Consider the following 12,611-nt stretch of genomic DNA (forward strand, 5'->3'; position numbering starts at 1 on the left):
CTGTACAACAGTGATAAAATCTGTATTACCCCTTTCCAAGTCATCCTAGAAAAAAAGCTTCTGATGCCACCTGTGTGAAAGCAACACATACATCCTCCACAGCAAATCACGAGAAGATTAACAATTAAAACCAACTCAATTGATTGACAGCCTGAAACCAACCTACACTTCAAATTGAGGAGATGCAATCTGATGCTCTCTCACTTGTGGGGGGTACCTGTCTTCATGCACAGTTCTGATCTTCATTCTGTACCTTTTGCCTCTGTGGAATGGCAATTTTAAACCCAACCCTTTGTTGACTGATGCATTGCATGTCTGAAGGAAAAATCTGAACAATGGGAATTCTTATGGATTTCTTCTTTAAATCTGTGTGTTGCATATTTAAAAATAAAACATCTTAGTGGCTGGGAAAAAATGATATTTTCAAGGAAGAATTATACTGGTGAAGTTACATGGAAAGAGATGAAAACTGAGAGTAAGCCACCTGATTAGACGGAGACCTCTCCCTGCTTCCATATCTGAATCCTGTACCCTAATACATTACAATCCAGACTAATGAACAGCGGTGTCATCCGCTACCCTGCAACTTTGGGTGCCTTGTAGTACCTTGATGCATTAGCTCCTGCCTGGGCCACTCCCAAACAGCCTTCTAGCCTTCCACCATGAGTGCCTTTGTGGAACTGCAGACTGCCAGCCACACTTGGGTTACACTCTGGTTCTCACCAGCATTGGTCATACAGCAGCAACACACCTTAGTCTTAGTGATAGAAATGTTAGTCTGGTGTAGCTGAAACAAAACAGAGGACATAGTCCTGTATTTTGTTTCACCTTAGTCTTAGATTTTCTTCCCAAAATGTTACGTCCTGTACTGCTCAGCCCTCTCCCAGACAAAGCAAGTTAAATAAGTCTGGTATTCTTTTTAGAGAATACTTCATCACCCAAATGCAGTTATCCAGATCAATTAATTTAAAACACACTGCATTAGATAAAAGAGGGGTCTCAAATTCACAACCCATGGGCCATCTATGGCTGGAGCATTTTCACAATCTGGTCCAGAAGCCCTGGGGAGTGTGTGTCCATACCCATCTCCTAAACCCCACTCTTTCCTGCCACTATCTCTCCATTGCACCTGTTTTCACATGGAACATGGCTTTGGGGATTACCATGGAGGCCTGATGTGGGGCAGAAATAGAGGTCAGCCCCCCCCCTTTATTTACCGTGGCATCAGGAGCCAAGGGGAAGTGGAGCACATTCAGCGAACGCACTTGCTCCACTTACCCGCAGCTCTTACCACTGCAGTGAGTGTGGGACAGGCTCAGCTCCTTCTATCACTCCGTGCCAGGCCTCCCACCCCGGCAATCTCTGAGGCAGCATCCCTCTGGGAAGGGGTGCGGGGCGGGGTGGAAAGGGGATGGACACACACACGCCGGGCTGCCAGAAGTCCCAGGCTGCTCTGACTGTAGATGGCCTGTGAATTTGAGATCCCTGAGATAAGACAATAAAACAAGTTAATTAGTTACAAAGAGAGAAAAATTTAAGTGAGTATGAGTAGGGCAGAAAAAGTCAGAAATGGTAAAAAGAAAAAAAATAAGCTATGACGTGTTAACAACACTGTACCTGTACTCTTATAACTTCATTTACAATGCTGCCAAATACTGGCAAATAACCAGCAAATTTTATTTTCAAATGACACTTTGCAAAGCATACATTGTAGAAAGATGATTACAATAGTGTTATGGTGAATAATCAGGGATTTATTTGGGGGGGGACCCCCCCAAAAATCAACAATCCTCTTTAAAGTGAACATGTGCAGAAAGAGATTTTGTTCTTTTTTTAAAAAGGGGTTAACAAGCAAAGAGGAACAAATTACAAAAACCATCTCCCTTCTCCTATCTTCTGTCTGTCGTAACTGTTTTGGTTGGTTCTGATCCTACAATCAATTGGAGCCATGGTGGTGGTCACTCGCATCCCCATGGAGACCCTTTGAAGTCCAGGGATGCAAGGATTTGCTCATGCAGACCTTAGAGCAGGATTAAGTCCTTATATTGGGAGTTCTTTTGAGAAGGCCCTTCATCTACATCAGTGTGAAGACACAATAAAAAGCACACTGTGAGCACTAACCGGATACAAATGATTATAGGGAGTGCGTTGTGAGAGTGAGTCTTTATTAGTGGGGTTGGGTCTTTAATTTCTCTTTGCCCTTTCCATATTCTCTTTCTCTCTGTCCCTCCCCATCTACACTATTAAAGAACTAGAGATGAAGAAAAGGGGGACTGGGAGCGAGATAGGTGTATAAAAATAGAAGAGTAGAAAGTAACTCTCTACCTGATTAACTAAAGTTTTCTTTCTTCAGGGAAGAACTTTATATTACAGGGGCGATTTCATCCATATCCTACCTCAGTCATTTCATCCCTTCTACCTTTTATTGTGATAAGCTTGGGGTAGAGAAAAATATGAGAATCCTTTGTGGAAACGCAGTTCCCCCATTCATATAAGCTGACTTCAAACCAGCCCCCAAGCCTCACTCTGTTCTCTACAACCCCAATCTTCCACAGAAGAGAAGTAACACCTACCATGGCAATGGACATCTTAGAATCACCAACAGGTTGGTTGCGAGTGACTGGTCAATCTTGGGGACCCTCCCAGCTGATCATGAGCTCCAGTGGTGCAGCAGGGTTGCAGATAAGGCAGACTTGGTCTGTGGCTGCCCTGGCCCCACACTGCTCCTGGAAGCAGCCAGTGTGGCCTCACAACTCCATGGGTGGAGCAGGGGTCTCAGTGCACTGCTCCTGCTTGCAAGAACTGCCCCTACATCTCCCATTGGCTGGGAAGGGGGAACTGTAGTCAATAGTAGTTGAGGGGGAAGTGCCAACAGAGTGGGGAAACATGCAGCGCCATGTGCCACCTGCCTTCAGGCCACAGGGGCACAGTGGCCCTTTCAGGACTGGCATGGGGCCAGGGCAGGTAGGAAGCCTGTCTTAGCCTCACTGCACCACAACCAGGAACTGCCTGCGGTAAGTGCTGCCTGGCAGGAGGCCACACCCCAACTTCCAGTCCCCACTCATACTAGCACGTCAAACTCACTTCTGCACCCCCAACCCTGATCTCCCTCTCACAGTCCGCATCCTTCACCCCCTTCTACACCCCAACCTCCTGCCCCTGGCTCAGCCCAGAGCCCCCTTCCACACTGCAAATCCCTCACCCCAGCCCACTACTCACACGCCCTCCCCGAACCCAAGCCTCTACCCCAACTTGGCAAAAGTGAGGGAGGGTGGGAGAGCACAGGCGACAGAGACGTGGGGGGATGAAGTGAGCAGGGTGGGGCTTTGGGGAAGGGGTGGGGCCGATTCTGGGTTGCCCTTGAATTCCAAAAGCGATCTTGGGTGTAAAAAGTTTGGAGACAACAGCCACACAGGGATGTGCTCGGGCTGGACCAGCCTGTGACCATCATTGGCTCGGGGAAGGGAGCAGAAGCAGCAGGTGGCTACCAAGGCTAGAGTTCAGCAACTTAGTAACAGTTTCCGTAGCAACGGAACTCCCTGTGGTACAAGGCAGCAGCCTATGTTCTCTGGCCCAGGGGCTGCCGGCCTCTTTCCATCTGCAATGCTGATGCAGCCCAGCCCTTGTGCAAGGTGAGGTTCCTCTGACTCACACATCTCCAGAAGCCTGCGCTCCAAGATGTGATGAGTTTTTCTTAAGAAGTCTTCTTTGGGCTACAGCGAGGGTCTGTACTTTCTCCTCACAGCCACCAAGGCTCCCCATCCATGCTTCTCCAGGAGCCGGCTGAATCCATACTCCCCTGATGGATCATGGCTGTGACAGCTGCTCCAGAGGGAATTCTGCACCAAAAAATTACAAATTCTGGGGACAATATTTTAAAATTCTGCAAATTTTACTTGCCAAAATAACTACACAGTCAGCTTTGATTATTTTGGTAATTTTTATTTCAAAATATCTGTCAGCAAGTATATCTGTAACAATGGAGACATGCACAAGAATTTCCCCAGGAGTTAAAGAAACCCCTATAACAGTCCAGTTCCTCTGTCTTTTCCCCTTAAAAACCAGAGCCCAGCTGGGGGTGGGGTGGGGAGAGGGAGACACTCACAACACTTCCCATCCATAGCGCCCCAGTCAATATACCCAAACCCTTTACCCCTGAAGCCCAGATGCAGGGCCCTCCAGACCAGAAACCCCCTACCTCCCAGAGTCAGCCATGGCCTTCCCAAGCCCAGACCCCCCAGACATGCCCGCCCAAGCCCAAATACCTGCCCTGCTATCCCTCAGCACCCAGGGATCCAAAGGAAGAAACAGCTGGATGCTCAGTCAAGAGCTGGGTTGGAAGACCAAGCCTGCCCAAACAACTCAGGTGTGTGTATCTGGAGAAGCTGAAGATTATGGGATTCTGCCCTGGGCAATGGGCATGTAATCTTAGCCCAGGGAAATGGGGCTCAGGGCCAAAACCAACCTTAGTGACCCCATTAAAATGGGACTACAGCCCACTCGAGGGTCCCGACTCAGAGTCTGAGAACTCTGGCAGAGTCTATGTGTGAGCTGGGCTCTGAGGAGTCCAGCAGTCCCTAGTGGCCACTAGCAATGCTGCAGCCTATTTCAGGGTGGGGTGCGTGGAAGGAAATTCTGCTTGCACATTAATTTCTGCAAAATTGGACATTGCACAATGGTACAGAATTCTCCCAGGAACAAACAGCACAGCCTAGAACCGTGGTGTCCAGCAGGGTAACCACTAGCCACATGTGGCTATTTGGCTGGTTGAGTGTGGCTAGTTTGCTATAGCAGGAGTCACGATAGAGGCTACTGCTTCAGAACTGGTTGGACACCAGAGGCCTAGAAGAAATGGAAAATTAGGCACTTCATGATGGTGATAGGAAATTCAGATGATTGATTCCCCTCAGAGTGTCAATATTCTTAATTATTTGTATTAAGCCCTTTGTTTTATCATTATTGTTAGATTCTTTTTTCTGTGCATTTTTTCTTACTGATCACAGATCTCGTACATGATACAAATTCTTAGTTGGTGTCAGTGCTTTTTTTGTAAAAAAAAAAAAAAATGGTGCCAGTACTCCAGGGGAAAAGTTGTTGAGCTCTGACTGGAGGTGTTGGTACTGTGTCTGGAGGTGCCGGTACCGTCACAAAAAAAGTACTGGTTGGTGTCATACTGTTGGGCTGTGTCTAGACTGGCAAGTTTTTCCGCAAAATCATCTGCTTTTGCAGAAAGACTTGCCAGCTGTCTACACTGGCCGCTTGAATTTCCGCAAGAACACTGACGATCTCATGTAAGAAATCAGTGCTTCTTGCGGAAATACTGTGCTGCTCCCGTTCGGGCAAAAGCCCTCTTGTGCAAATCATTTGCGTAAGAGGGCCATTGTAGACAGCTCAGATTTGTTTTGCGCAAAAAAGCCCCGATGGCTAAAATGGCAATCGGGGCTTTTTTGCACAAAAGCGCATCTAGATTGGCATGGACGCTTTTCCGCAAAAAGTGCTTTTGCAGAAAAACGTCCGTGCCAATCTAGATGCTCTTTTCCGAAAATGCTTTTAATGGAAAACTTTTCCGTTAAAAGCATTTCCGGAAAATCATGCCAGTGTAGACGTAGCCTTGGTGTCAGAGGGGGTTATGCTGGTTTAATCCAGAGCAGAACTGGGCCACCGGGATGTAAAACACACACTCTGTTTTATGGTCAGTCTCCTTGGTTCCTTCAGCCAGGCAGTCACAACTTTGTGGCAGACTGCACTCAACTGTGAAAAGCTGTGCCAAGTGAAATCTCCCTGCTGTGGTCTAGTGCATGGGCCAACCACAGACTCAGAGAGCGAGCATGGGCCCTGCTTGCTGCTAAGTGCCATTGCCAGTGGTAATCACTCAATAGGGTGGGGGAGAAAGCAAGAGCAGTGTGCAACCCTCTGCGCCATTCAGCTGAGCTGGTAAAACATTGGAGGAACGTGTGTCTGGGCCCCTCCAAAATGCTATTGATTTTAAAAGACAGACTCTTGCCCACATATTTAATCACAGTCATTGCAAAGGGACACTCCAGTAGCTCAGACCACAATAGATGCCATATTATCCTGCATGGGTGGTAGGTGAAGCTTCCACTTGGGGAGGCAGTAGCTTCCCAGACCAGACCCCACCCCCTTCCCACTGACTCCCTCCTCTCTTTCCTGTGCATCCTGTGTCCCTGCTCACTGCCCACTTGTCACCTTCCAGACAAATCCCTGAACCCAAGTAAATTATTTCTGAAAAAAAACCTCCACTTTTCTGCAATTTCTTTCTGAAGAAAATGGAGCATGTTTTGTACCATGTGCCAGACATGCAAAAGGTACATAATTAATAGCACTACATTTGGGAATAAGAAATGGCAGTCACAAGTTTATTAGATACCCTCATAGCTCACATGCAGACAGCTTGCAAATGCACCAAACTCCTCTCATTGATCCTGGGGGAATACAGAATGGCAAGCATCAGTTAGAGCTAATTGAAAAATCTCTGTCCTTTCTTCACACAATCATACTAGGTTTCAGGCCTTGCCCTGAGCTGAGAGGAAGAAGATGACTAGAATCAGATTAAAAAAACCAGCAAGCAAATGGTCTGGTAGCACTTTATAGACTAACAAAACATGTAGATGGTATCATGAGCTTTTGTGGGCACTGCAAAAGTTGCCACCTCATTTTCACTTCTTCACACAAACAAGTGAGGGCTTCTTAGGTTGACTGTTTCAACAACAGTAAGCACCTCAGATAATGCATAAAAATTGCCAAGGGACATGCCAGTAAAATACAGGCTGGCTACTGCTTTAACCCATTCAGCTCACAGAACCAAGAAGTAAAATGTCCCACCGAGGCAGTGTGATGGTGCCAGTTTTATTTATCAGACTGGTAAATCCAATATTCCCAGGGGTGAAGGAACCAAATCCCCAGCCCTGTTCTCACCAGGTACACATAATCTCCCAACCACTGGAAAGAGCTGAGACTGAAAAGGGTTGAGCTCTGTCCTACTAATAACTTCTCTCTTCTTTGCCACCACGTCCTTCTTCCCTCTGCCCCCCCTTTCTTCCCTTCACAGCCCTCTCTTCCCAGGCTCCCTGCTCAGGCTCACTGTTGTGATGGTCAGGCCAGGGAGCTGAGGCAGAGAAGAAAAAAGGCAGCCCAAAAGGGGAAAAAACCCGTGAGAAGAAGCAGAGAACTGCAGCCCAATTATATGCAGCGGGGAGGGAGCTGGCTCAGGCAAATTGGGGCCAGCTGACTTCTCTGCTGTCTGTCTGACGGCCTTTAAAGCCTCAGCAGTTAGCAGCTGGAGAGAGGAGTGAGAGGATGAAAGGAAGGCGGTGGAGAGACAGAGAGGAAGAAATTGGAGAGAATAATTTTGACCAGTACTAGGTAAAGGCAGCTAGGGAGGGAGTCTGAAGGCATCTGGCCGGGCTCCCTACCATTGAGACCTGCTGCAGAACACCAAACTCAAGGGCTAAGGGGAGGAGGCCTACTCAGTGGTGGCTTGGGGAAGAGGGGCCCTTGCCACACGGCCCTTCCCAACCAAATACTTCCCCTTGCCCTGACCATTACAGAATTTGAACAAGTTAAAAAACCCAACAAATTGCTCCAGCTCAGGCCAGTGCTTACCTGTGGGAAAGCTCTGAAGGCTCCTCTGGCTCAGGTGGAGGGGGATCCATTCCTTCTGGCCATTTATTGTTCGCCCAGTCCCACTTAGCAGGCCAGCACAAGCTACCTGCTGCCACAAATGATCCAGCCCTCCCTGCAGCACACCCTGCATGGGTTACCCGTATCTTTAAGAGCCCCTTGAAAAATGATGATGGGGAAGCCAGGAGGAGCCCTGCTCTCACTACCCCTACCTCTGCTGGCAAATTGCTCCAGCATCACGTGATGGGAGGAAGAGTCATTCCATAAAATCACAAATTGAAATTCTCCTGTAATCCCAGAGCAGTGGCAACTGCATGAATAATGCAGACAGATTTTGAAGCTGTAATAAACACTTTGCAAAATTGCACTTCTTGGCACTTTCCAGCTAAAGACATCAAAACACCATACTCCTGAGAGGCACGCAAGTATTATTATTAGTGCTTTTTTCAGATGGAGAAACTGAGGCATGGGATAATTAAATTCCTTAGCCACTGCTTTTTAAAAAAAAAAATCAGTGGAAAAACTCCCCTTGAGACCAAGCCTTAAATGATGGGTCCAATGTCACACTGGAAGTCTGTGACATGAAGGCCATTGAGAAAACCCCTCATCTTCACATTTCTAGCAGAGGGGAGCAGAGGCTACTGGCTGCAGCAAGGTGGGGAGATCACCTGAAAGCCCAGCTTCCCCCTGTACAGGAACTCGGCAGTGAGGTTGTACCTGACCCTGATGCGGTGTAAGGACTGGCCCAGCCCCGTGCCAGGCGTACCAGGTGTAGCTGGGCAGGCTCCAAGTGTGGAGGGGTTAGTGTGGGGGATTCAGGTGTGGGGCAGCCTGGGTGCGAGTGGCTCAGTGGGAGAGCTTGATGCACAAGGGCCTGTTGGGGGCAGCTCTGGTGTAGGAGCAATGGGACTCTGGTTGAGCTTAGTGGAGGGGAGGTGGAGTCTGGTGTGGGGTCCAGGTTCTGAGGAAGTGGGACTTCATTTCATAGGATGGGGGGGGAGGTCCAGTTGCAGCTTGCTGGGGCTCTGGGGAGCTTGTTGGATGGGTCCAGGTGTAGGGGAGCAGGGCTTGTCAGGCTGAGGGTTAGATGGGCCTGCTTAACCAGGGAGCCCCCACTGGTGCTGAGGAGACATTGCATACAGATTCCTGCCCCCCCCCCAAATTCCTTATTCCCTTTTCTTCTCCATCCCCCTCTCCTCATTTCCCTCACTCCCTATTCCTTCCCTGTGGCCTCTTCCCCCCACCTCCTCACCCCCACCCAGAATACTGGGCACAGAAAACAGGAAGCCTATGGGGAGAGGACAAGAAGGGGAAGAGACCAGGCAGATCTCTCTCCAGGGCTTGTTGGGCTAGACACCCCCCTCCCCATCCCCACACCAGCAAGGGGGAGGGGGACTATGGGGAGCGCATGTGAGGAGAGGGCAAGGGGAGAAGAGGCAGCAGCAGGCTCAGTAGCAGCTAGGCTGGGAAAGTGAAACCAACCCCACCCCTACTCCACACAGTAGCAAGGGGAAGCCAACCCAGCAGGGAGAGTGCAGAGGAGAAGGGGAGGCAGCAAGGAGGAAGTCCACTTTGCCCAAGGTGCAGGGAGGAAGGGGCTGGATGGGGTGGGGGGCTGAGCAGGAGCAGACACCGGCAAACAGAAGAGGCAGCAGCAGCAGGGACACAGCAAGCTAGGTGGGAAGGCCGCAGAGCAGGGCTGGCAATCTCCTGGAGCTAGTGAGACAAATGGAACTGAGGCAGCTGCAGCAGCAGGGAGAACCCATGGGAGTGTAATTCAGTGTTTCTTAAACCGTGTTCCGTGGAAACACCCGTGTACTGCGGAGAGCAACAGAGTTCAAAATGGCCACTCTTAAAGGGACAGGCGACTTTTTTTTTTTTGCTCAATTACTCCCCCCCCGCCTCCCCGGCCTGTGGGTTTTTTGTTTGTTTGCTTTTGTGCTCAGCAAAAAATCTCTGGTGTTCCTCATTTTAAAAAAATTGTTTGGTGTTCCTCAGTCTTATAAGGTTTAAGAAACACTGGTGTAATTGGAGCCTGGTGTCTGTGCCAGGCAGGTTCAGGGGCAGGCTGCGGAGGAGGCTCCTTGCTACTCTGCCTTTCCAGTTGCCCTGGAACCTGCCTGAACCGCACTAAACATCCCACAGCAGCCCCATGGAGCAGTTGGAGGAAGGGAGGGGCAGAGCCAGCATGGCTCCAGCTTTGGGTAGGCTGTGCCTCAATTTGCCTTACAGACCAGGTGCCCGTGTTACCCTGTTATGCTTAGGAGAGCACAGTAAAAACAGGCGTGTGAATTTGATGCCTACAGTAAGAATATAAGTCTCGCATTTAAAATTGTCCACATGTGGGAAGGAAATTAAGTGGCACATAAATGAGTGGGTGGGTAAATAACAGGAAATTAAACAGACGTAACAATGGATAGTATAGCAGAAAAGACAGAAGGATGGCTTAAACTGATTAATTGCAACAATATTGCTGTAGACACAATGGTAACACACACTTTTCTTTAATACATCCCTGCATCTGTTCTTTCCCAACCCCATAGCTGTTCAAAATGACAAACAAACACTCATCACCTGCACAGCGCCACCCAATATTAACTATGCTGCTACAGAAATGTCCATTTTTATTTATATTACTATACAATGCAGCAGAGCAGCCTGAACAGTTGTCTCCATTAATTTGGCATGAAAGTAACTTTGCAAGTTTTACTCAACCTAGATTAATCAATTTAAAGTGCATTTTTACTTGATCTGCACTCTCTGCTATTTATATTTCTTGCACGGAGCTATGAAACTCACGATCGCAAATCTTGTTATTAACTATACAGAAGAAATAGAGAAAGAATGGACAATTGAGAAAATAAGACAGACTGAAATAAAATTCTGCTTGTTCATCCATAATATCTATACATTGTCTGGCCTGGATTTTTCCATTAATCATTTCTGTGGACATACTCTAGCTCTGCACAAACAGTGCTTACCGCCATAGCCAATTCACCATTCAATGGATAAAATATTGCTACATATTCAAACCAACTGAATAGAACTTGTTCACTTGTGGCGTTTGTTGAACACTGCTGCATAGTTTCACCAAAAACTAGAATATTTTTTGCAAAGCCACAAAGTTTTATAGCTAACTAGTGACAGCCTATGGATTATGTGCAAAATATCCAATGTTGATAAATGGTATCAAAGCTTAGACTATGGTTGCTCAAATCACATGGTTACATTTCTTGCACTGGTCTGGATTACTTTTAAATCAGAGGAAAAATGGGACAACAAATAGTGAACAGTAGAATCATACCCAATACAACTCTAATACTTTCAGGATATCAAAACATTTCACAAATGCCTGGCCAATAGCCACATATTCCTGCCTTAGGAAATAGCAGCCAATGAGATTCAAGGTGTTTATTACTAAATTTATTTGCAAATTATTTCGGCTTATTATTCATCATTTGTACAGTGATGCTAAAAAGCCTCATCTGAGATCGGATCTCCATCATGCTTTTGTGCAAGAGGGCCAGTGTAGACAGCACGGTATTGTTTTGCGCAAAAAAGCCCTGATTGCGAAAATGGCGATCGGGGCTTTCGTGCGCAAAACCATGTCTAGATTGGCACGGACGCTTTTCCACAAAAAGTGCTTTTGCAGAAAAGCGTCCGTGCCAATCTAGACACGCTTTTCCGCAAATGCTTTTAACGGAAAAACTTTTTCGTTAAAAGCATTTGCGGAAAATCATGCCAGTCTAGACATAGCCTTTGTGTTCTGTAGTCCATGGAATTAAGGCTGCATTGTAAGTTTTCTCCCTAGTATGTTGTACGTGAATTCTTTGGGTTAATAAGGCTTATAGCAGGAGTGGGGAACCTTTTTTAGGTTGGGGGCCACTAATTGACAGAAAATCAGTGAGGGGCCTGTGATGGATAGGAGGAGTGCTGCCCAGCACCCCATGACTAAGCAGTTAAACTCAGGTAGCTAGCAAGGGTGTTGGCAGGGAGCTAGAACCACCAATGGAGATACAGTACTGAAATTTGAATTGTATTTAGATACCTTGCTTGCTTTCTTTGTGTGACTATGTTAAAGGCTGGAGGGAGCAGATGCAGTAATCAGAATGACCATGCCTGTAAGAAATATTGAACATGGGAATGAAATGGGCTTTAACGTACAAATCAACACGAATCATGAGTCGAGGGAAAAATATATCTAGTCATGATCAGGGTATTTTTCTTTATTTTGGGTGTTTGGTTTAAACTTTGCTCAGTTGCTCTGTAACATCTAGCAACCAAGTATGCTTTATCAAGTATATATTTTTGTTTTGTTAATAAAAATCACCTTTTAAGGCAACAATTTGATTCTTGTGTCCTGGAAAGTAACAGGGCATCTGTGTGTTTCTGCCTGCCTAAGACTGAGCAGTCAGCTACCAGATTGCAGCTTGTTTTTCTCTTTTCAAGCTCTCTTGGGGAAAAAGAGCTTGGGGTACTCCTAGGGAAGCAATTTAAGTGTTCCCTGCTGGTTTTCTTTTTTTTCAGGGTTCAATCACTTGAGGGTGGCAGATTTTGTTTTTCCCCTCAGAGCCAGTGCATCTGTGACTCTGGGGAGTTTTTGGAAGCAGAGCCTATAGAGGCAGGATATTTAAGGTCTCTTGCGGGCCCCATTTTCTGCACTCAGAGTGGAGAACAACCCTGACAGGGCTGCACACAAGTAAGAAGCAACCCCCGCCCTAGCAAAACACACAACAACAACAAATATCCCCAAACCCCTAACTGATGTGGCACCTGCCTGAGAAGACGACAGACACTCCTCACTCCCCCCCCCCCCCCCATTCTCCTTGCACACCAGAGCCTAGGAGGGGCTCAGGCTATTAGATGTTGTGTGATCCCTCCCCACAGTGAGGTAGCAGCAGGCTCTCCAATGCTGGGGCTGGAGTCCTGAGCCTCAGGGGGCTGGATCCAGGGAAACTGGGGGCTGGATC

This window comes from Pelodiscus sinensis, chromosome 9 (assembly GCF_052426305.1).
Source record: "Pelodiscus sinensis isolate ZL-2025 chromosome 9, ASM5242630v1, whole genome shotgun sequence".
Classification (NCBI taxonomy): Eukaryota; Metazoa; Chordata; order Testudines; family Trionychidae; genus Pelodiscus; species Pelodiscus sinensis.